We start from the raw sequence: 25,785 nt of genomic DNA, 5'->3' as shown, positions 1-25,785 counted from the left end.
TCGCTGGGTGCGAGTCTGTAAGGAGCACGAGCTATTGGTGCAGCTCCTGGTACAAGATCTATTTGAAATTCAACGGATCGATGTGGGGGTAATCCCGGTAATTCTTTCGGAAATACATCGGGAAATTCTTTTGCAATGGGAACATCATTGATGCTCTTTTCTTCAGTTTGTACTTTCTCGACGTGTGCTAGAACAGCATAGCAACCTTTTCTTATTAGTTTTTGTGCCTTCAAATTACTAATAAGATGTAGCTTCGTGTTGCCCTTTTCTCCGTACACCATTAAGGGTTTTCCTTTTTCTCGTATAATGCGAATTGCATTTTTGTAACAAACGATCTCCGCTTTCACTTCTTTCAACCAGTCCATACCGATTATCACATCAAAACTCCCTAACTCTACTGGTATCAAATCAATCTTAAATGTTTCGCTAACCAGTTTAATTTCTCGATTCCGACATATATTATCTGCTGAAATTAATTTACCATTTGCTAATTCGAGTAAAAATTTACTATCCAAAGGCGTCAATGGACAACTTAATTTAGCACAAAAATCTCTACTCATATAGCTTCTATCCGCACCCGAATCAAATAAAACGTAAGCAGATTTATTGTCAATAAGAAACGTACCCGTAACAAGCTCCGGGTCTTCCTGTGCCTCTACCGCATTAATATTGAAAACTCTTCCACGGCCTTGTCCATTCGTGTTCTCCTGGTTCGGGCAATTTCTAATAATGTGGCCTGGTTTTCCACATTTATAACAAACTACATTGGCATAACTTGCTCCGACACTACTTGCTCCGCCATTACTCGTTCCGACACCATTTGTTCCTTTCGTTCTATTAACCCCTGGTCCGTAGACCTCACACTTCGCCGCGCTATGACCATTTCTTTTACACTTGTTGCAAAATTTGGTGCAGAACCCCGAGTGATTCTTTTCACACCTTTGGCATAGCTGCTTCTGATTGTTGTTGTTGTTGCGGTTATTATTGTTGTTGGGATGATTGTTGTAGTTGCTGTTGTTGTTGTTGTTAGGCCGTTTGTTGTAGTTGCGATTGATGTTGCGATTGTTGGGATAATTGTTGCGATTATTGTTGTAATTGCTGTTGTTGTTGTATTGGTGATTCTTATCACCGTTTTCCTCCCACTTTCTTTTGACTTGCTTCACATTGGCCTCTTCAGCAGTCTGTTCTTTAATTCTTTCTTCAATCTGGTTCACTAGTTTGTGAGCCATTCTACATGCCTGTTGTATGGAGGCGGGCTCGTGTGAACTTATATCTTCTTGGATTCTTTCCGGTAATCCTTTCACAAACGCGTCGATCTTCTCTTCCTCATCTTCGAATGCTCCCGGACACAATAGGCACAATTCTGTGAATCGTCTTTCGTACGTGGTAATATCAAATCCTTGGGTTCGTAACCCTCTAAGTTCTGTCTTGAGCTTATTGACCTCGGTTCTGGGACGGTACTTCTCGTTCATCAAGTGCTTGAATGCTGACCACGGTAGTGCGTACGCATCATCTTGTCCCACTTGCTCTAGATAGGTATTCCACCATGTTAACGCAGAACCTGTGAAGGTATGCGTAGCGTACTTCACTTTGTCCTCTTCAGTACACTTACTTATGGCAAACACCGATTCAACCTTCTCGGTCCACCGTTTCAATCCGATCGGTCCTTCGGTTCCATCAAATTCCAAAGGTTTGCAGGCAGTGAATTCTTTGTAGGTGCATCCTACACGATTTCCTGTACTGCTAGATCCAAGGTTATTGTTGGTATGTAGCGCAGCCTGTACTGCGGCTATGTTTGAAGCTAGAAAAGTATGGAATTCCTCTTCATTCATATTCACGGTGTGTCGAGTAGTCGGTGCCATTTCCTTCAAAATAGTTAAATGGAACAAGTTAATCATACAGAATATTAAGAGTAGTTAATAGTATTTCGTAGCATAATATGAACTCATTTATAAAAGCTTTTTCTTCATATTAGCGTTTTATAAGTTTAAATTCGGGTAGTACCTACCCGTTAAGTTCATACTTAGTAGCTAATATACAATTCAACTACTACAATTCTATATGAAAAACTGATTATAATAATATTTCGCGTTCAAACTTTTATACAATATTTTACAAACTTACAATACCGCTTATTTTACATAAAGCATGAAATATAGCACACAATAACTTTGATACAAGATAGTTGTGAAGACAATTCTAGCTAGTACACAAGTCGTTCAGCAAAGGCAATAAAGACACGTAATTCATACGTCCAGAAACAAGTCATGCATTCTGGTTTTACTAGGACTACTTCCCATCCTTGGTCTTGTGCAACATAACCGTTATGGCCGTTGATAAGACAGCGTGTTGTAACGTCATCAAAGGGACGAGGGTTACGTAATGTCCAACAGTCCCGTAATAATCTAAAAACCTCATTTCTTACCCCAATTACCGACTCCGTCACTTGTGGAAACGTTTTGTTTAATAGTTGTAGCCCGATGTTCTTGTTCTCACTTTGGTGAGAAGCGAACATTACTAATCCGTAAGCATAACATGCTTCTTTATGTTGCATGTTAGCCGCTTTTTCTAAATCACGAAGTCCAATATTCGGATATATTGAGTCAAAATAATTTCTTAACCCGTTGCGTAAAATAGCATTTGGGTTCCCCGCAATATATGCGTCAAAGTAAACACATCGTAACTTATGGGTTTCCCAATGTGATATCCCCCATCTTTCAAACGAAAGTCTCTTATAAACCAAGACATTCTTGGAACGTTCTTCGAATGTCTTACAAACTGATCTCGCCTTAAATAGTTGTGCCGAAGAATTCTGGCCGACTTTAGACAAGATTTCATCAATCATGTCTCCGGGTAGGTCTCTTAAAATATTGGGTTGTCTATCCATTTTGTGTTTTTAAACTGTAAAATAGACAAGAGTTAGATTCATAAAAAAAATACTTATTAATACAAGCAATTTTTACATATATCATAAAGCATAAGAACACTATATTCCATATATTACACCACACGAATACAACTATCTTATTCCGACTCGCTCGTTTCTTCTTCTTCGGTTTTGGTTCGTTTTGCCAAGTTTCTAGGGATATATGATGTTCCCTTAATACGAGCCGTCGTTGTCCACATTGGTTTAGAAAAACCTGGTGGTTTAGAGGTTCCCGGGTCATTGTTACAACTTAAGGACTTCGGGGGTTGACGATACATATAAAGTTCATCGGGGTTGGAATTAGATTTCTCTATTTTTATGCCCTTTCCCTTATTATTTTCTTTTGCCTTTTTAAATTCAGTTGGGGTAATTTCTATAACATCATCGGAATTCTCGTCGGAATCCGATTCATCGGAGAATTGGTAATCCTCCCAATATTTTGCTTCCTTGGCGGAAACACCATTGACCATAATTAACTTTGGTCGGTTGGTTGAGGATTTTCTTTTACTTAACCGTTTTATTATTTCCCCCACCGGTTCTATTTCTTCATCCGGTTCCGATTCTTCTTCCGGTTCCGATTCTTCTTCCGGTTCCGACTCTTCTTCCGGTTCCTCTTCGGGAACTTGTGAATCAGTCCACAAATCATTCCAATTTACATTTGACTCTTCATTATTATTAGGTGAGTCAATGGGACTTGTTCTAGAGGTAGACATCTATCACATAATATCAAACACGTTAAGAGATTAATATATCACATAATATTCATATGTTAAAAATATATAGTTTCCAACAAAAATGTTAAGCAATCATTTTTAAAGAAAACACGGTCGAAGTCCAGACTCACTAATGCATCCTAACAAACTCGATAAGACACACTAATGCAAATTTTCTGGTTCTCTAAGACCAACGCTCGGATACCAACTGAAATGTCCCGTTCTTATTGATTAAAAACGTTCCATATTAATTGATTTCGTTGCGAGGTTTTGACCTCTATATGAGACGTTTTTCAAAGACTGCATTCATTTTTAAACAAACCATAACCTTTATTTCATCAATAAAGGTTTAAAAAGCTTTACGTAGATTATCAAATAATGATAATCTAAAATATCCTGTTTACACACGACCATTACATAATGGTTTACAATACAAATATGTTACAACAAAATAAGTTTCTTGAATGCAGTTTTTACACAATATCATACAAGCATGGACTCCAAATCTTGTCCTTATTTAAGTATGCGACAGCGGAAGCTCTTAATAATCACCTGAGAATAAACATGCTTAAAACGTCAACAAAAATGTTGGTGAGTTATAGGTTTAACCTATATATATCAAATCGTAACAATAGACCACAAGATTTCATATTTCAATACACATCCCATACATAGAGATAAAAATCATTCATATGGTGAACACCTGGTAACCGACAATAACAAGATGCATATATAAGAATATCCCCATCATTCCGGGACACCCTTCGGATATGATATAAATTTCGAAGTACTAAAGCATCCGGTACTTTGGATGGGGTTTGTTAGGCCCAATAGATCTATCTTTAGGATTCGCGTCAATTAGGGTGTCTGTTCCCTAATTCTTAGATTACCAGACTTAATAAAAAGGGGCATATTCGATTTCGATAATTCAACCATAGAATGTAGTTTCACGTACTTGTGTCTATTTTGTAAATCATTTATAAAACCTGCATGTATTCTCATCCCAAAAATATTAGATTTTAAAAGTGGGACTATAACTCACTTTCACAGATTTTTACTTCGTCGGGAAGTAAGACTTGGCCACTGGTTGATTCACGAACCTATAACAATATATACATATATATCAAAGTATGTTCAAAATATATTTACAACACTTTTAATATATTTTGATGTTTTAAGTTTATTAAGTCAGCTGTCCTCGTTAGTAACCTACAACTAGTTGTCCACAGTTAGATGTACAGAAATAAATCGATAAATATTATCTTGAATCAATCCACGACCCAGTGTATACGTATCTCAGTATTGATCACAACTCAAACTATATATATTTTGGAATCAACCTCAACCCTGTATAGCTAACTCCAACATTCACATATAGAGTGTCTATGGTTGTTCCGAAATATATATAGATGTGTCGACATGATAGGTCGAAACATTGTATACGTGTCTATGGTATCTCAAGATTACATAATATATAATACAAGTTGATTAAGTTATGGTTGGAATATATTTGTTACCAATTTTCACGTAGCTAAAATGAGAAAAATTATCCAATCTTGTTTTACCCATAACTTCTTCATTTTAAATCCGTTTTGAGTGAATCAAATTGCTATGGTTTCATATTGAACTCTATTTTATGAATCTAAACAAAAAAAGTATAGGTTTCTAGTCGGAAAAATAAGTTACAAGTCGTTTTTGTAAAGGTAGTCATTTCAGTCGAAAGAACGACGTCTAGATGACCATTTTAGAAAACATACTTCCACTTTGAGTTTAACCATAATTTTTGGATATAGTTTCATGTTCATAATAAAAATCATTTTCTCAGAATAACAACTTTTAAATCAAATTTTATTATAGTTTTTAATTAACTAACCCAAAACAGCCCGCGGTGTTACTACGACGGCGTAAATCCGGTTTTACGGTGTTTTTCGTGTTTCCAGGTTTTAAATCATTAAGTTAGCATATCATATAGATATAGAACATGTGTTTAGTTGATTTTAAAAGTCAAGTTAGAAGGATTAACTTTTGTTTGCGAACAAGTTTAGAATTAACTAAACTATGTTCTAGTGATTACAAGTTTAAACCTTCGAATAAGATAGCTTTATATGTATGAATCGAATGATGTTATGAACATCATTACTACCTTAAGTTCCTTGGATGAACCTACTGGAAAAGAGAAAAATGGATCTAGCTTCAATGGATCCTTGGATGGCTCAAAGTTCTTGAAGCAAAATCATGACACGAAAACAAGTTCAAGTAAGATCATCACTTGAAATAAGATTGTTATAGTTATAGAAATTGAACCAAAGTTTGAATATGATTATTACCTTGTATTAGAATGATAACCTACTGTAAGAAACAAAGATTTCTTGAGGTTGGATGATCACCTTACAAGATTGGAAGTGAGCTAGCAAACTTGAAAGTATTCTTGATTTTATGAAACTAGAACTTTTGGAATTTATGAAGAACACTTAGAACTTGAAGATAGAACTTGAGAGAGTTCAATTAGATGAAGAAAATTGAAGAATGAAAGTGTTTGTAGGTGTTTTTGGTCGTTGGTGTATGGATTAGATATAAAGGATATGTAATTTTGTTTTCATGTAAATAAGTCATGAATGATTACTCATATTTTTGTAATCTTATGAGATATTTCATGCTAGTTGCCAAATGATGGTTCCCACATGTGTTAGGTGACTCACATGGGCTGCTAAGAGCTGATCATTGGAGTGTATATACCAATAGTACATACATCTAAAAGCTGTGTATTGTACGAGTACGAATACGGGTGCATACGAGTAGAATTGTTGATGAAACTGAACGAGAATGTAATTGTAAGCATTTTTGTTAAGTAGAAGTATTTTGATAAGTGTATTGAAGTCTTTCAAAAGTGTATAAATACATATTAAAACACTACATGTATATACATTTTAACTGAGTCGTTAAGTCATCGTTAGTCGTTACATGTAAGTGTTGTTTTGAAACCTTTAGGTTAACGATCTTGTTAAATGTTGTTAACCCAATGTTTATAATATCAAAAGAGATTTTAAATTATTATATTATCATGATATTATGATGTACGAATATCTCTTAATATGATATATATACATTAAATGTCGTTACAACGATAAACGTTACATATATGTCTCGTTTCAAAATCATTAAGTTAGTAGTCTTGTTTTTACATATGTAGTTCATTGTTAATATAATTAATGATATGTTTACTTATCATAATATCATGTTAACTATATATATAACCATATATATGTCATCATATAGTTTTTTTTTACAAGTTTTAACGTTCGTGAATCACCGGTCAACTTGGGTGGTCAATTGTCTATATGAAACCTATTTCAATTAATCAAGTCTTAACAAGTTTGATTGCTTAACATGTTGGAAACACTTAATCATGTAAACATCAATCTCAATTAATATATATAAACATGGAAAAGTTCGGGTCACTACAGTTAAAATGGGTGTTAACCTTGATTTGGAGTCAAACTAAGATATGAGGTCAATATTTGATGAATCAAGTATATAAATATTTGATTTAGGTGTTAATTGGTGTTTTAAAAATATAATCACTAGTCGTAAGTGATTTTGGGCATTTTCGGGACTTATGTCAAAATGGGTGAAATGAATTGGGTCAAACTTGGTAATGACACTAAGTTTGGATTAATTGGATGATAAGCACTTTTGTTAAGTGTTTAACGGCGTTTGATATGATTACTACCTAAGTAGTAATTTAGTGTTAAGACCTAGGTTGGTTTAAATGGCGTCAAGTATAATTTAGGTTAAATTGTACTTGTTGAATGGGTTGGAATTACCATCCGTAGTGGTAATTGGTGAAGTCCACTTTAGGTGTCTAAATGGGCAGATTGTGGAAGTAAGTATAAACCCTCGGTTAAGGGTGTTAAAGTCGAATTCTCTTGTAGAGAATGTATGTTGATTGTGTGTATATCTATATGCGTATTATAGGTAAAAGCTTGGTCGGTTGCGTTTAGAGGCAGTTTACATATATGATTTGTGCGGGCATCTCGAGGTGAGTGGAATGATTATACATGTGTGTATATAATGTATCTATTTGTAGGGCGGGGAAGGGGCCGGGGTATATGTTGTTTATACCACCAAGAGTTAGTGATATATTTCGTTGTACACTAACGATGGATATTTCGTTGTCCAAATTGCCCAAGAGTTAGTGATATATTTCGTTGTTCACTAACAATTGCTTGAACGGATATTTCGTTGTCCGTGTCACCTCGGGGTTAGTGATATATTTCGTTGTATACTAACGGTTGTTATGACCACCGATGGGAAATTCGAAGTACCATTCCCTTGTGTGTTGGTTAACCTTAATTACGTGTTGTAATGTAGCATAATATATTATTCGAGTTATATATGCTATTGTTGTGCTAGCTTGTGGTCTTGAAGATTGTAGCATTATACTTTGTGATGGTATGCTATATAAATTGCTAGCGTGTATGAGGTATTTGTGTAAGTGTTTGCAAGTAGGTATATTATATATGTATATGTATAATTATTGCATTCACTAAGCGTTAGCTTACCCTCTCGTTGTTTACCTTTTTACAGGTATCGTGTTATGAAGCTAGTTAGTCGTTAGACTAGATGTGTAGGAGCGATGGGGCTCGATGGGGTAGCTATTGGATATTTGAACGCGGTTTGGGGATTTGGTAGTCCCCGGGATTATGCTCTTGGTATCGGGTTGGGTTATAGAGTCCTAACTCGTCTAAATGTAGATTGGGTTGAACTTGTATTTTTGTACTTAATGATAATTTGGCATATGTGAGCCCGGTGTCGTAAAACTCGTTTTATTATTGGAACGTGTTAGTTTTACTTATTGTAATATGTCGTGAAAGCTGTTTTGTCAAATAGTGTCGGGTAGTGGTAGATCTTTTTGCGTAAAATGAACATTTTGATCAGAACTGTCCAGGCCTTTGTGCGCGCCGCGCACATAGGGGGTTGCGCGCCGCACACCCCACTGTAAATAAAAAAAAATCTTTTGCTGCGTATTTGGTTGGATAACGGGTTGAGTCGTTACAAGTGGTATCAGAGCATAGTCTAAGGGAATTAGGTGACCTTGGAATAGGTGCCTAGTCTTAGACTTATTAGCGGTTATGCATTATTTGCGGGACTTGTAGGAATACGGGTCGGATTGAGATTTGTTAGTGCCTTAGAGTAGGTGACTAACTAGGACTTGTGTTTGTCCAATGCGGGATTATGTAGGGCCTTATTTCGTGAGTAAATTAGTGCCTTAGATTGCTAGTGCCTAATGTAAGTAGGCGAACTTGGACGTTGTGTTAGTGATCGTCGCCTAGGTTGTAGGTTGACTTGTAGTTGCGGTGTACTGTGTATATCTATTATTATATTGTATATAGGTGTATATATATACAGGTATCTATTTGTGCGGTGTCCTAGGGGCGAATCTATTGGAAAGATTCGAATGTTTGACGGTTTTGAGTGATCAAGTTCACGGTAAGGACTTGGTCGTTCGGGTACTAGGAGTTATCGCGTGTTAGCTTGTGTGAATGTTGCGTCAGTCCGGGTAAAGTACTTTGCGTGACCATGTGAAAATGGTAAGGTACGCATTTGTAATAGTGACAGATCACCATTATTACGAAAGTGTATCTTGACTTTAAGCATGACATGACGAGTACCGAACGGAGGAAACGTGGCATGGTTGGGGTAGATTCGGGATAAATTAGGAATCTTCTATCGGTTCCTAGGATATAGTTGTCTCGGGTGATGTGCTTGTAGTCACATCGGGTTCATTGCGGGTCGAGAAGTGTTACGGTGGATTCAATTAGTTATGTGATTGAGCAAACTCACGAGTTCGGCGCGTACTTAGTCACCCTATGTAATGGGTGCACTATTGAGATTGTCATTTGTTGTAGTTATCCATCGTAACTAGGATGACCAATTTATATGCGTGCGTGTGTGCGTCGAGGACTTGAATTCCGTGAAGGAATGCGACAAGTCTAATGATTTTAGTTGGGTTGCACTCGGTAGAGTGTGTGTGCTTAGAGAATCGTGATAGGATTCTAATTATGAGTCACCTTGGAATTGGCGAATCGAGGAGTCTTCGGGTCATTAAACTCATGAGAGTGGGACCCATATGATGATGATTGTGTTAGTGTGTTGTGGATTATAGGGTAACATTCCTAACGGAATAAACCTTGTTGTTGTGGTTGTACCGATATGTGGAAGGGCGTAAGACTTGGTGTTTTCAAGCACCTCTCAGCGTTAGATGGAAGTTTTTTTCGTTAGGCAATATCGATTGGCTTTGTGGAAATTACGGGTAGCGTGTGATTGCTAGGAACTTTCGATAATACAATAAACCGTAAGGTTTGTCGAGTAGGTATATGAAAGGACCCGTTCATATACATTATAAACGATTCACAATAGTTGATTACATCGCGAGGTATTTGACCTCTATATGATACATTTTACAAACATTGCATTCGTTTTTAAAAGACAAACTTTCTTTACAATGAAAGTTGACGGCATGCACTCCATTTCATAATACATCCAACTATAATTGGCTTAATAATAATCTTGATGAACTCAATGACTCGAATGCAACGTCTTTCAAAATATGCCATGAATAACTCCAAGTAATATCCTTAAATGAGCTAATGCACAGCGGAAGATTTCTTTAATACCTGAGAATAAACATGCTTTAAAGTGTCAACCAAAAGGTTGGTGAGTTCATAGGTTTATCATAACAATCATTTCAATATATTAATAGACCACAAGATTTCCGTTTATAAATATATGTACACTCGCAAGTGTATAAAAGTATTCTATAAGTTGTAGGCACCCGATAACAAGCCTTAGCGTTCATGTTTTACCCTCTGAAGTACACCAGATCAGGTGTGTTTAAAATAACCTCGAAGTACTAAAGCATCCCATAGTCAGGATGGGGTTTGTCAGGCCCAATAGATCTATCTTTAGGATTCGCGCCTACCGTACATAGACAAGTAGTTTAATGTTACCAAGCTAAGGGTATATTTCTGGTTTAAACCCACGTAGAATTAGTTTTAGTACTTGTGCCTATTTCGTAAAACATTTATAAAAACAGCGCATGTATTCTCAGTCCCAAAAATATATATAAAAGGGAGCAAATGAAACTCACAATACTGTATTTCGTAGTAAAAATACATATAACGTCATTTAATAAGTGCAAGGTTGGCCTCGGATTCACGAACGTATCAATATTGAGATTCAATATTGCAGGAAAGTACGTAGACGTAACGGAGATGATAAACACTAGATTGACCTCACGAGCATACCCAAGAACCATACCCATCACCTCCATAGCTATAACCCATAATTTCCTTAGCTTCGACTCATTCAAAAAAAACTATTTTGAAATCACTCGGACAGCACTCCGTCGTAATATTTTATGTATACTAATAATATCTTGAAATAATACAGAGCAAATATATATATATATATATATATATATATATATATATATATATATATATATATATATATATATATATATATATATATATATATATATAAATCAATTGAGAGAGTTTAGAGAAATATATTTTCAAGTTTCTATCAAATAATGGTACCTATTGAATTCTATTTATAATAGATTTTTGAATTATAAAAGTGAATTATTAAAGTATGAATTATTAAGGTGAATTATTAAAGTATGAATTATTACAGTGAATTATTAAAGTATGAATTATTAAAGTATGAATTATTAAAGTGAATTATTAAAGTATGAATTATTAAAGTGAATTATTAAAGTATGAATTATTAAAGTGAATTATTAAAGTTAAAGTAAAGTAAAAGTAAAGTAAAGGTAAAGTTAAAGTATAGTAAAAGTATAAAAAACTATGTATATATAATACGCGTATAAATATATATAATATTAATTTAAATCGTTATATATATTTAATGAAATAAAATATAAATATCGTTATATTTATTATACTGGTTAAGTAATGAGTTGTGAAAAGTGATTCTAGATATTTATAAAAGTTATATACGTTTTAATAATAAAGTTCTTTTTAAACTGAAAACGTCTTTGTACGTTTGAAAATAGATTAATAGAATAATATGGAAACCAATTCTCCACTAACTTTTGTCTAACTTTCGTAAATGACACTTTTTGTTTTTATTTATAAATAGCTTTACAAATTATTCTGAATATCGTTAAGAGGAATAGATTTTCTCAAATCATAGTGGACCTCTCAACAGAGACTTGTAATCATAATTCAATGTTTCTGATAATTCAATCATTTAATATATATTTTTTTTCGTCGAAAATCATATTGAAACAAATACGTTCGTGTAAAGTATTATACGTTTAATACTTTATTAATATTCTCAAGTTATAATATATATATATATATATATACATATACATATCTATTTATATATAACAGTTCGTGAATCATCGGAATTTGGTCGAGGTTATAATGAATGTATGAACACAGTTTAAAATTCTTGAGATTTAACTTAACAAACTTTGCTTATCGTGTCGGAATAATATAAAGATTAAAGTTTAAATTTGGTCGGAAATTTCCGGGTCGTCACAGTACCTACCCGTTAAAGAAATTTCGTCCCCGAAATTTGATAGAGGTCGTCATGACTAACAATGAGAATGTTATTATAACGATTATAGAGTTTTATCATGTTCAAGAAGAATGGATAAAATAATTCGATTACTCGAAGCGTGTGAGTGAAGTTATCGTAAATGAATGAAATAAGATAATAGTGATTCGTCGTATCTTTTGACGTCATCACGATTGATCTCTGAAAAGAAAATCTTTGTAATCTATATTGGATTTGATTATTCGGCGATTAAGGAAATTATGATCCTCTTCGAATTAATGCGATAATCCATTTTGATTTCTCTGTTGGATATTTCACTATAAATCCACCTCATTTGTTTTCTTACAACTCACACCTTCTCAACTCATATTTTAAAGTATTTGTCAATATGCTTCATCCAGTGCTGATTCTTGATATACTCATCACTTTCATATCTGTCGCTCTTCTTTTTCATCTGCCTCCGGAAGAATCTATTTACTTCTACTATACTCTTGGTTTTATAGTGTTTTTAGTTCTCCCGTGTCTTTATATTGCTATATGTATTGATATATACGATTTGTGATTTCTGGGTTGTTGTTGGGTTTTATATCTTCCCTTATATTTCAAAGTCCTTGCTTCTTCTATAATCATTGTCATCCACAGTTAATGCTCTCTTCTATTTGCTATGATTTATACTCCTATTTCTAGTTCGGAGCTTTGTCCTTTCGTTTCTTCTTCTTGCGATTAAGCACCGCTTGTAATGGTCCAGAATTCGCAGATATAAATTTCGGAATGAACATTGTTAATGTTCTAGGAAGAAAATTGTAATGACACGATCTTGACTTGTCAAATTACCAGAATACCTCGGAAAAGGCCGAATCATCAAGAAATATTTTCTTGATATTTAGAGATCAACGAGAATACAAGAGTCGTGTAACATAGCACATGATGAAGTTATGATCTGTGAATCATCATGTTCCATTTAGAAACTCAGCATGAATTACTATAATATAATCACGTTGATCAAGTGTTATTATATTATACTAACTCATGCTTCAGCTCCCAACACTTCTTCAAGAATATTCCTATTTTAAACTCGAATGTTTCAGAATTTAGAAACTAAAATAGTTTCTTTTATGATATAATAAAGATAGCGCGAAGAGGTAAATGATTTCAGATAAGAATAATTATAAAAATATCTTCAGAAGTATGGATGATATTTATAATGAAAGGTACGATGATATCTTAGAATGTCTAATATCAGAGGATGATGAAGGATATTGTCCGCAGGGGTTTAGAGTCAGGAGCAAGGTATTCGTTAATGACTTCAACAAGTACTGAATCATTTGGATTCTTTGAAGGCAGGTTCAGCCTTTGTGATTTGTCCACAGCCTCCTTCATACTTTGCTCAATCCGTTTTCCAGTTCCAAAGCTTCTCTTTTTCTGAGCTTTGCCAATATACTATCCTTTATCATCCAACTTTTTACTGTTAAGGTCGTTGACAGTTTTTGCTGCTTCATCAGCATTTTTTAAAATTTCGAGAACTGGTTCGCAGTTTAGGGTGTTTTTTAGAAATTTCTCATTCAAAGAATGTAAGTCTTGGAGGTAGACGTTGTGTGTATATGTAATTGTTGATGTAGACATGCTGCGAGGTTTTAAAATACTGATTGCTGATTCTCAATAATTGGTATGGCAATTCTTGTTATAAGGTACGAATGATGTTATTTGAAAAGTTTCGTGTACATCGATGATGAAAGTGTAAAATCAAACATATATTCGAATAATACACTTGATTTATTATGAATTGGATTTTTTATTGAATTGAGACAGAGATTGTAATTAACGATGGTTAAGTTGTGGACGAAGGACGTACATCATTGCATATTTGTAATATGAATTAACTGAGTAGTTAAGATTCACACATAATAGCTTAGTACGGGAAGATTTATTATGGTTTAAAAATTTATACATATAAAATATACATATAAATTTTTCGATTGGAAATGAGTTAATACTTCATAACTCGTTGATACAATATATTTGTTGTTGATTCGTAATGATGTCCACAATGATTCTTGAACTGACAGAGTTTGTGATGTTACAGGTGCTATTGATTCTGACGATACTGACGGCACTGACTGTGTTGATGATGCTACGGTCCTGTTGATGCTGTTGGTAAAACAATTCTAGCTTGTAAATCGTACACCATTTTCGATCAAAGTTTCTACTCTACCATCTCCGTTCACTCATCCGATTTACGGTCAGAATTAAATAATCTCTAAGATTTTGGAGATTACATAACTGCCGCAGAGATATCTCTTCAATGAAGTTTATGAATTAATACTTCATCGTTTGTTGTTGTTGATATTCCTGGATATTTACAGGGCGTATGACGTTGATGTTTGAGATACATATTGTGATGTTGCGGTGTGGGATGTGGATGTTGTTGTTGGTGGTGGTGATGGTACTGTTGGTGTTGCTGATGGTGGTACTGTTTATGCTGCTGCTGCTGCTGCTGCTGGTGTTTGTAACCTTTGCACCATATTCTCCAAAGCCACTACCCGAGCGCGAAGCTCGTTGACTTTTTCTATTACACCGGGGTGATTGTCGGTTCGGACGAGCGGATAAATAAAATCTAGAATTTGGTGTAGTATGTAATCGTGACGAGATACTCTAGAAATAAGAGAGAAAATGGTGTTTCGGATAGGTTCACCGGTAAGTGCTTCAGGTTCTTCGCCAAAGAGGGCAATGTGGTGGATGGAAGGGATCACCTTCTTCTTGTCTCCAATGATTAAGGAGGCTACGAACTCATCCTCAATTCATCCAGAATAGATGATGACTAATTGGTTGATCCATTCCGGTCACACTGCTTTCGGAACTTGAGTGGGATTCCATTTCGGAATCCGAGGGACTTGAACTAATGACGAATTCCATTTCGTACGATTGAATAAAGAATTTTTCGATATGAAATGATTTTCCGGCTATCGGGTGGTATTCTAATTATATAGAGCAAAAGGTTTCGTAGATTACCGGAGGAATTTACGGAATATGTCAGGCAAAGTTTACAGTAACAGATACGCTAGGATATGAATTAGCAGATACGCTAAGATATGAATTTTGTCTATACACTATTCATGCAATCAATGCAATAAGATGTGTCTAGACTAAGAATGATAAGCAGGTAATTTCCGACAAGAATGATGAGCAAAACTTTTGAAATGCAGACACAGTCGAAGTCCAGACTCACTAATGCATCCTAACGACTATTAGTTAGACACACTAATGCAAACCTGGTTCGCTAAGACCACCGCTCTGATACCAACTGAAAGAACCCGTTCATATACATTATAAACGATTCACAATAGTTGATTACATCGCGAGGTATTTGACCTCTATATGATACATTTTACAAACATTGCATTCGTTTTTAAAAGACAAACTTTCTTTACAATGAAAGTTGACGGCATGCACACCATTTCATAATACATCCAACTATAATTGGCTTAATAATAATCTTGATGAACTCAATGACTCGAATGCAACGTCTTTCAAAATATGCCATGAATGACTCCAAGTAATATCCTTAAATGAGCTAATGCACAGCGGAAGATTTCTTTAATACCTGAGAATAAACATGCTTTAAAGTGTCAACCAAAAGGTTGGTGAGTTCATAGGTTTATCATAACAATCATTTCAATATATTAATAGACCACAAGATTTCCGTTTATAAATATATGTACACTCGCAAGTGTATAAAAGTATTCTATAAGTTGTAGGCACCCGATAACAAGCCTTAACGTTCATGTTTTACCCTCTGAAGTACACCAGATCAGGTGTGTTTAAAATAACCTCGAAGTACTAAAGCATCCCATAGTCAGGATGGGGTTTGTCAGGCCCAATAGATCTATCTTTAGGATTCGCGCCTATCGTACATAGACAAGTAGTTTAATGTTACCAAGCTAAGGGTATATTTCTGGTTTAAACCCACGTAGAATTAGTTTTAGTACTTGTGCCTATTTTGTAAAACATTTATAAAAACAGCGCATGTATTCTCAGTCCCAAAAATATATATAAAAGGGAGCAAATGAAACTCACAATACTGTATTTCATAGTAAAAATACATATAACGTCATTTAATAAATGCAAGGTTGGCCTCGGATTCACGAACGTATCAATATTGAGATTCAGTATTGCAGGAAAGTACGTAGACGCAACGGAGATGATAAACACTAGATTGACCTCACGAGCATACCCATGAACCATACCCATCACCTCCATAGCTATAACCCATAATTTCCTTAGCTTCGACTCATTCAAAAAAAATATTTTGAAATCACTCGGACAGCACTCCGTCGTAATATTTTATGTATACTAATAATATCTTGAAATAATACAGAGCAAATATATATATATATATATATATATATATATATATATATATATATATATATATATATATATATATATATATATATATATATATATATATATATAGATAAATCAATTGAGAGAGTTTAGAGAAATATATTTTCAAGTTTCTATCAAATAATGGTACCTATTGAATTCTATTTATAATAGATTTTTGAATTATAAAAGTGAATTATTAAAGTATGAATTATTAAAGTGAATTATTAAAGTATGAATTATTACAGTGAATTATTAAAGTATGAATTATTAAAGTATGAATTATTAAAGTGAATTATTAAAGTATGAATTATTAAAGTGAATTATTAAAGTATGAATTATTAAAGTGAATTATTAAAGTTAAAGTAAAGTAAAAGTAAAGTAAAGGTAAAGTTAAAGTATAGTAAAAGTATAAAAAACTATGTATATATAATACGCGTATAAATATATATAATATTAATTTAAATCGTTATATATATTTAATGAAATAAAATATAAATATCGTTATATTTATTATACTGGTTAAGTAATGAGTTGTCAAAAGTGATTCTAGATATTTATAAAAGTTATATACGTTTTAATAATAAAGTTCTTTTTAAACTGAAAACGTCTTTGTACGTTTGAAAATAGATTAATAGAATAATATGGAAACCAATTCTCCACTAACTTTTGTCTAACTTTCGTAAATGACACTTTTTTATTTATTTATAAATAGCTTTACAAATTATTCTGAATATCGTTAATAGGAATAGATTTTCTCAAATCATAGTGGACCTCTCAACAGAGACTTGTAATCATAATTCAATGTTTCTGATAATTCAATCATTTAATATATATTTTTTTTCGTCAAAAATCATATTGAAACAAATACGTTCGTGTAAAGTATTATAGGTTTAATACTTTATTAATATTCTCAAGTTATAATATATATATATATATATATATATACATATACATATCTATTTATATATAACGGTTCGTGAATCATCGGAATTTGGTCGAGGTTATAATGAATGTATGAACACAGTTTAAAATTCTTGAGATTTAACTTAACAAACTTTGCTTATCGTGTCGGAATAATATAAAGATTAAAGTTTAAATTTGGTCGAAAATTTCCGGGTCGTCACAGTATAACTTCGGGTCATTATTGTGGAGAGACGGGTGACATCGGGTGTGTGTAACCCAAGGTTCGAGATTCTAAAATTCGGTAGGTTACGGAGGGAGTTTGCATGACACGACGTCAGGTGCCTTCTTATACCTGCTAGTGTGATGTTCAACTCCGGTGATGGTGTGATCGTTATGCTTAGGGTGCCCGTGAGATACCCTTAGAGGCAGCGGAGATTACAATAGTGATCGACGGGTGATAGTGATTCGACGATTGTGAAAGTCGAAGTTTAAGAGCATTGCGGTAAATACTTCTTATGAAGTGATGGGTGAGCGCATCTTATTACTCTTAAGTGATAGACGGGTGAAGATTACCGGTGGACCGGTGATGGATTTAATGGTCGGTTAGACTAAAGGTTATGATGAAGTGTTGATATTGCAGTCGATATAATTAATGTGTCGGATTGGTCACTCTTCCCCATGAGAGTGAGCAATAGTTGATAAAATTTTGTTGCGTGGAAGGTCGGGTGACCTAGACCGAGATGCACAACTGATTAATCGGAGTGGCGTATGCCTAGGCTTAGAGGCGTACATAGGATTTTGGTGGAGTTCGCTTTGCGAACGATGAAGGGCTGTTAGTTGTTAATCGTGGTACAAAGGTGCGATGCCGTCGCCTGTACAACATCCCCAGTGATTGTGCATGACGGCTCTGAGAGCCTAAAGTAAATTTACGGTGGTTTGGTGTGGATGATCAACGATGAGGGTGATCAGGTGTTTCGTGAAATGGGAATTCCGCAGGATATTATCATCTTGGCGGTGAGAAATGGAGCTAAATCCTAAGTGGAAGAGTTTCTTTTACTGATGTAACAAGGAAGCTTCATTGGTGTTTGTATGGTGAAATGTCGGGGTGTACCCTGCTAAGCCTCAATAGGTGTTCAGAGTTCCTAACGAGGAAGAGTGACGGGTTTTTGATGTCGACTCGAGATCGTGCATTACGATTGTGAGTTATTATTTGGGAATGTTATGCGTGAAGATTGTGATGATGGGATCGAAGGAAGTGTAAGACTTCCTATGTAAGGTGGTCGTATAGTACCAATGTGCGGTACGAGACCAAAGGTGAAGTTTGAGATCCCGGAGTGAGAGAATGAAGAGGTCGTTGCGGGTGCTCCCGTATTGAAAAATCTGGGTTGGTGTGAAACTCGGGTAGTACTGTTGAGGGAGTATGAGTTTGATATCATGGCGAATGCAGTATTTTCCCTATCGGGAAATGTGATATTAGAAATTTTCAGTGGATTATTCCACTTTATGGACGATTGTGAGGCAAGAGTGTCGGTATTGATTATCTCACATAGAGACACGCGGATGTTGTTTGGTTGCACGAGTGTGTACCCTAGTGAAGTGACCAGTAGGTCGCATCAAAATGTCGAGACCATCCCTAACGGACGGTCTAGGTAAGAAGGTTCACCCGGATTTGGTGACTATTTTGTGAGTCGTCTGGCTAATTGTGGAAATTTTTTGTTGATGTTTCGTCTAACTCGCGGTGTACTATTGGTGTCCTGGATTAATCCAGTGACATATAGTCGTGTGCGGATTGATCGGTGGGAAGGTGGTACCCCTGAAGTGATTATTTTGGGATTCCCGAAAATTCTTCGTTGAAGGAATGATCCGGTGTGGAGCCGGAGGAAGCTAGGTTCTTGGTCCAGATAATATTCATGAATGATCGGTTGAGTAGTACGTTTAAGAACCGATGGAGTACTGAGTTTTAAGGAAGCATGACGACGATGGTTGTCGGTGAATTGTTCTACTTTGGGTTGAGTGTGAAATGTATTGTATGAGTTGGGTACTCGGTGTAGGCGTAAACGGTTGTTTTGACTCGATGGTTGATTACCCGATATTGATGTAAAATGTGATGCGTTAGTGTACGAGGCGAGGATTCGAATGCGTGATTACTACATGTATGACCCCGCGTTGGAAGCGGGAAGGTTCAAGGGGGAGTGCTTAACTTCTAGTATGTGGTGCGGATCACGAAGACGTGATCGATTCTAAGTGGGGGAGAGTTGTAACACTCAAATATTTATGGTACATAGAGTTAAAATGATGTACGTAGGGTGGGTGAAGCGTGGTATAAATTTAGAAGCAGACAGTCTGTGCAGACCCTTGTGCGCGCCGCGCAGGGTTAAGGGTGCGCGCCACGCACCATGCCTGCGATAGATTTCTGTCTTTTTCCAATTTGAATTAAATGAGGGGCTTTTTGGTCATTTCACTTGAGGCCGGATCTGAGGCCATATCAGCTGGATTGGATGTAGTTATGGATCACTTTCACATCCACAAACACTCCCATCTTATCTTAGAGAGAGAGAGAGAGTTCTAGAGAGAGGAAGCTTGAATGGATGATGAAGATGGTGATTTTTGCCCAAATTGAAAGCGAGTTTTGGTTATCCTTGGTGTTTCTTGTTACTAGTTCGGTTTTGGAGTTGAGGTAAACCCTAGATTCGATTTAATTACTTTGATTTTGATTTGGGGTCAGGGTTTGAGCTAGTTAGGGTTATAAACCCCATTTCTTGTGAAATTTGGGGGTTATGGGTATTGTTAGTGTAATTAAACCCAATTATTATGGGTTTAGGGTTAGATGACAAATTTGGAAGCATTTGTCATTGGTTTGGGTGTTAATCACTAGATTGTAAGTGTGTTGGTGATTTAGATGTTCATAAGAACATGTTAGTTGGTTAAAATGGGTGTTAACCTTGATTTGGAGTCAAACTAAGATATGAGGTCAATATTTGATGAATCAAGTATATAAATGTTTGATTTAGGTGTTAATTGGTGTTTTGAAAATATAATCACTAGTCGTTAGTGATTTTGGGCGTTTTCGGGACTTATGTCAAAATGGGTGAAATGAATTGGGTCAAATTTGGTAATGACACTAAGTTTGAATTAATTGGATGATAAGCACGTTTGTTAAGTGTTTAACGGCATTTGATATGATTACTACCTAAGTAGTAATTTAGTGTTAAGACCTAGGTTGGTTTAAATGGCGTCAAGTATAATTTAGGTTAAATTGTACTTATTGAATGGGTCGGAATTACTATCCGTAGTGGTAATTGGTGAAGTCCACTTTACGTGTCTAAATGGGCGGATTGTGGAAGTAGGTATAAACCCTCGGTTAAGGGTGTTGAATTCGAATTCTCTTGTAAAGAATGTATGTTGATTGTGTGTATATCTATATGCGTATTATAGGTAAAAGCTTGCTCGGTTGCGTTTGGAGGCGGTTTACATATATGATTTGTGCGGGCATCTCGAGGTGAGTGGAATGATTATACATGTGTGTATATAATGTATCTATTTGTAGGGCGGGGAAGGGGCCGGGGTATATGTTGTTTATACCACCAAGAGTTAGTGATATATTTCGTTGTACACTAACGATGGATATTTCGTTGTCCAAATTGCCCAAGAGTTAGTGATATATTTCGTTGTACACTAACGATTGCTTGAACGGATATTTTGTTGTCCGTGTCACCTCGGGGTTAGTGATATATTTCGTTGTACACTAACGGTTGTTATGAACACCGATGGGAAATTCGAAGTACCATTCCCTTGTGTGTTGGTTAACCTTAATTACGTGTTGTAATGTAGCATTATATATTATTCGAGTTATATACGCTATTGTTGTGCTAGCTTATGGTCTTGAAGATTGTAGCGTTATACTTTGCGATGGTATGCTATATAAATTGCTAGCGTGTATGAGGTATTTGTGTAAGTGTTTGCAAGTAGGTATATTATATATGTATATGTATAATTATTGCATTCACTAAGCGTTAGCTTACCCTCTCGTTGTTTACCTTTTTACATGTATCGTGTTATGAAGCTAGTTAGTCATTAGACTAGATGTGTAGGAGCGCTGGGGCTCAACGGGGTAGCTATTGGATATTTGAACGCGGTTTGGGAATTTGGTAGTCCCCGGGATTATGCTCTTGGTATCGGGTTGGGTTATAGAGTCCTAACTCGTCTAAATGTAGATTGGGTTGAACTTGTATTTTTGTACTTAATGATAATTTGGGCATATGTGGGCCCGGTGTCGTAAAACTCGTTTTATTATTGGAACGTGTTAGTTTTACTTATTGTAATATGTCGTGAAAGCCGTTTTGTCAAATAGTGTCGGGTAGTGGTAGATCTTTTTGCGTAAAATGAACATTTTGATCAGAACTGTCCAGGCCTTTGTGCGCGCCGCACACATAGGGGGTTGCGCGCCGCGCACCCCACTGTAAATAAAAAAAAAATCTTTTACTGCTTATTTGGTTGGATAACGGGTTGAGTCGTTACAAGCAGCAGCTACAGAACCAAGTCTCTTTCTCTTTGCTTCATCCTGAATGTCCTTCTCCATCAACTTCGAAGTAAAAGCTGTTAGTGTCAACGGACGACCTGATGAACTGTACCTGTTCTGAATCTTTTCTATCTCATGATCCCACTTTTCTAGAAGACCATCTTTCAACACCCTTACTGCCTTTTCATCAGGCACCTCAATCCCATAATCTGTCATCTCTGCAACCAATAATCGATATCTCTCCAAAGTCTGTCCTAGAGATTCTGATGGAAGAGCTGCAAACACCCTCCACTCATCCTTCAAAACCTTACCCTTAGTCGCACGGTAAGTAGCTGTACCTTTTGTTGCAGATTGAAGAGCCAACCAGATAGTATACGATGTTTTGTTTCAGTTCTTAAATTGCTGGAAAATCTCCTTTGACAAAGCTTGGGTTAGCTGAGCATAACATCTACACTCAAGATTGTACTCTTCACGCTCTGTGGGACTAAACTGTGAAGTTTCTTTGGGTTCACCATCTGCTCCGCATGGCCATACATACGGATTCTCAATACATTCCCAAAGTCTAGAATCGACACCGTTTAAGTAAATAACAAACCTAACTTTCCAGTCCAAGAAGTTCTTAAGATTGTCAAGTCTAGGTACTTTATTTGATGAACCAGATTCACTTTCATTCAGTATTAGTTTTTGTAGTCCAGGTGCAATTACTAACGCACTGTATTCATTCATTACTTGTTCGTTTGTGTCAGACATTTTAATTGATTGAGTATTAAACGTAAGATCAAATATGAGCTGGTTAAAGTCACACGGTCGATTGTCCTTGACACACGGTCGATTGATGGAGACACACGGTCGTGTGTATGACTCACACAGTCGATTGTCTAACTAAATTTTGGCAGCACTTCGTTACAAGCTGAGCATTGGGTATTACTAACTCACACGGCCGATTATCTATCTCCCACGGTCGGTTGACTATCTCACACGGTCGAGTGACAAACTCACACGGCCGACAGACTTTAGGAAACTAACACGGCTCTGGTAAAACTCACATGGTTGGTTGAACTACTCACACGGTCGATCTAAGGACTCACTCGGTCGGTTGTCAGGACACACACGGTCGAGTGTGTTCTTGACAGTAGCAGGTCGACTATTAGGGTTTTCTAGACAAAAATCGATTTTGCAATCGATTATGGATGAAAAACACAAAACCAACACGTAGACAACAATAGTGATGACTCCAGAAACACCTTTTGACAATAAAAACACCAACAAAAACGTAGAAAAGCAGATTAATAGACTAAAAACCCAAAAACACCAAAAACACCAATTTTGACCCAAAAATGATTTGATCAAGCAAAAACTAGAGACTCCAGCTCTGATACCACTTTGTAGATGATTATTCTTAGGATCTTAGGTCGCTTGCAATCTATCCTAGAGGTGGAATACACTAGAACAAGGTTAAACCGAGATATGGGTCATTTCAGGATCGAATAGATCAAACCTAGAGCCAAAACTAGATTAGATCGACACCTAGACGATATATTTTGGTGGTATATGGTGTTAGGGTTCTCTGGAGACGAAAACCTATGACTTAGGGTGAATGGGACGAGTAACCTCAAACAATTAGGCTAAACCCGTATATATACTGCCTCCCAGACACACTCGGTCGAGTGTGTCACTCAGTCGGTCGACTGAGTAGGACAGTCGGTCGAGTGTGTACACACACTCGGTCGACTGTCTGTGCAGTTTAACATATTGATCATTTAACAAATTAAGTACGCACAAACACAAATATAATCAATAGTCTCGAGTAAACATTATTACATAACCGAAATGTGTTAAACATAAAGATAAACAACGGCTGGGGATTCATGCACCAACACAATGTTACCAACGTCTTGATAGCTCATTCACATAATCTTTGGATCCATTATTAGTTGTACAAGCCAAAAAGAAAAAAAAATAATAAAATCATAATAATGTACCTCGTCAAGCTCGGATCCACCCCAAGGAAGGCTGGAAAGAATACAGGTTATGTAGAAATCAGCACGCGCTTGCCATGAATGGTTCCCCTTATCATCATCGACTATAATTGCAGCACAAGATAATAACGTTTCAAAAACCACCACTAGCGAACTAGGTTGAACAACTTTGCTACACATCTACAAGGCATAAATGTAAACACAGCTTAAACAAATGTCATCAAATGACAGAGACAAGACATTAGGAATGTATCCACTAATATGACATCAGCAACAAGAAGGTACAAATAAGAAGAAACAATGGACAAGTGTTATAAGCTACAAGTTTTTGTCATATCTTTAAAGATACAGCTAATAAACTCAATTTATAAACCTTAATAGGGGAAAAAACATATATCTAAGTAGTTTTTATATTCATTCTATTTGTCTCTTAACGTAGCCAGAACAGCACAATGTAAATTGTATATAATTTTTCCCTTATATTCATTCTATTTGTCTCTTAACTTAGCCAGAACAGTAGTTTTTATAATTTTTCTAGAGTCAAGCGCATCCTGCAAACCAAGAAAACATATGGTGTTGTACTGATAAGCAGCTCCCAGAAGACTATTTCGTTGGATAACACGTCGATCAACTTTACAAAAATCAGAGGTTGCAAAACAAAAAAAAATATATTTTTTAAAAGAACGTTACAAAATCAAGGTGTAATGTAACAACCCGACTTCGTTATACCAAAATATGCCATAAAAAAAATTATGGACCTGTACATCTGGACGGCGTCCAGGTTCTTGGACTGCGTCCAGTACTGAAGGCCTGGACGGCGTCCAGCCTTTTTGGATGGCGTCTCATTGCACTGTCAGGGACTGATCCCCGTGCTCACTTACGTGAGCAGAAATCCCGCTTCCCGGCACTATTAAACGAAAACCTTTTTACAACATATCAATTTAAGTAAAACTAATAGATTTTCAACATCGAAACAAGTTTTACAACATCGGGCCCACAATCGCCCATTTTACGGATTTCGTTCAAAAATAAAAGTTTCTACCATAAGAGTTTAATTTCTAAACGACACCTAGAGCATGGTGTTTGGGGTTAAACTACCCAAATCTTGGTCGAACTTCCAAAAGCTAACCCAAAAGCATCCCCTATCAAAATAAGCGGGAGATCACTAATCCAACCGAATACCTTTGCTCTTGTCCACGCCGGAGCCTAAAAAGAGGTAAACAACGAGAGGGTAAGCTAAAGCTTAGTGAATGCAATAATTATACACATACATATATAATATACCTACTTGCAATCACTTATTCACATACCGCATACATGCTAGCAACACAATTAACTTATAATCTCAAATACAAAGCTAGTAACCTCCAATACCGCAAGCTAGTAACCTCCAATATCGCAATCTAGCAACAACAATGGCATATATATATATATATATATATATATATATATATATATATATATATATATATATATATATATATATATATATATATATATATATATATATATATATATATATATATATATATATATATATATATATATATATATATATATATATATATAACCCGAATAATATAGTATGCTACACTACAACACAATAACCATGGTTAACCAATCGAACGAGGGGACGGTGTTTAAAGACCGTCAGAGTTCATAACATCCATTAGTGCACTTAACACGTCGTACACTAACCCCACGGGTGGCATCTTAACACGTCGATACTTCACCCTGGGTGGCGTCTTAACACGTCGACACTTCACC

At 35.7% G+C, this 25,785-nt stretch overlaps 1 pseudogene; it reads right to left on the bottom strand.

Moving 5' to 3' along the window:
- LOC139851075 (nuclear cap-binding protein subunit 1-like) overlaps positions 1-25,026 on the bottom strand; it is a 130,680-nt pseudogene extending 105,654 nt beyond the window's left edge.
- Between the last annotated feature and the right edge of the window lie 759 nt (positions 25,027-25,785).

This window comes from Rutidosis leptorrhynchoides, chromosome 1 (genome assembly GCF_046630445.1).
Source record: "Rutidosis leptorrhynchoides isolate AG116_Rl617_1_P2 chromosome 1, CSIRO_AGI_Rlap_v1, whole genome shotgun sequence".
NCBI lineage: Eukaryota > Viridiplantae > Streptophyta > Magnoliopsida > Asterales > Asteraceae > Rutidosis > Rutidosis leptorrhynchoides.
This window is presented reverse-complemented; position numbering and strand designations above follow the sequence as displayed.